Consider the following 1,065-nt stretch of genomic DNA (forward strand, 5'->3'; position numbering starts at 1 on the left):
TTGTGTCCAGTTCTGGGCCCCTCAGTTCAGGAAGGACAGGGAACTACTTAAAAGAGTCCAGCACAGAGCCACAGAGATGATGGAGTGGAACATCTCCCTGGTGAGGAAAGGCTGAGGGAACTGGGTCTCTTTAGCTTGGAGGAGACTGAGAGGAGATCATCAATGTTTACAAATACATTAAGGGCGCGTGTCTGGAGGATGGAGCCAGGCTTTTTTTTAGTGATGTCTAGTGATAAGACAAGGAGCAATGGGTGCAAACTGGAACAAACTGGAGGTTCCATGTAAACACCAGAAAAAACTTCTTTACTGTGAGAGTGACAGAGCACTGGAACAGGCTGCCCAGAGAGGTTGTGGAGTCTCCTTCACTGGAGACATTCAAAACCCACCTGGACATGTTCCTGTGTGATGTGCTCTTGGTGATCCTGCTTTGGCAGGGGGGGTGGACTAGGTAATCTTTTGAGGTCCCTTCCAACCCCTAAGATTCTGTGATTCTGTGATCACTACCCTGAAATTTCTTTGATAATGACATATTCTAGCATCCTTTCTGAATCTCCTAGGAAAACATTATATTATTAGAGTTCTTGTGGCTTTCCCTTTCAGATTAACTCTTGGAAAAGTGTGAAGCTTTCTGATTATTCCCATTCTTTACAAGCCAGTGACTTTGTCCTGGATAGGAAGGTTGGAACAGCAAGGACAGGCAGCCTGAGAGGTATCCAGAGAAAGTGTCTGAGCAGCTTGGGATCAGGTTAGGATCAGGTTGGGAAAGCTAAGGCCCTGATAAAATTACATCTGGCCATGGATGTCAAGGGCAACAAGAAAAGCTTCTTCAGGTACATCAGCGACTAAAGGAGCACTAGTGAAAATGTGGGCCCTCTCTAAAAAGAAACAGGAGAAAACAGGAGACCTGGTTACCCAGGATATGGTGTTTTCCAGAGTTGCATGCAAAGTCCTGTAGTGTTTTCTGAAAGATTGGAGAGTAATCTTTGAGATTTTGTTCTCGCACTTACAGTAGAGTCAATAACAGGTTTTTTTTGCAAAGTGTCCAAGCACTGACCACTCACCCTA

This window comes from Chaetura pelagica, unplaced genomic scaffold, assembly GCF_000747805.2.
Source record: "Chaetura pelagica isolate M959 unplaced genomic scaffold, ChaPel_1.0 scaffold12, whole genome shotgun sequence".
Taxonomy (NCBI): Eukaryota; Metazoa; Chordata; class Aves; order Apodiformes; family Apodidae; genus Chaetura; species Chaetura pelagica.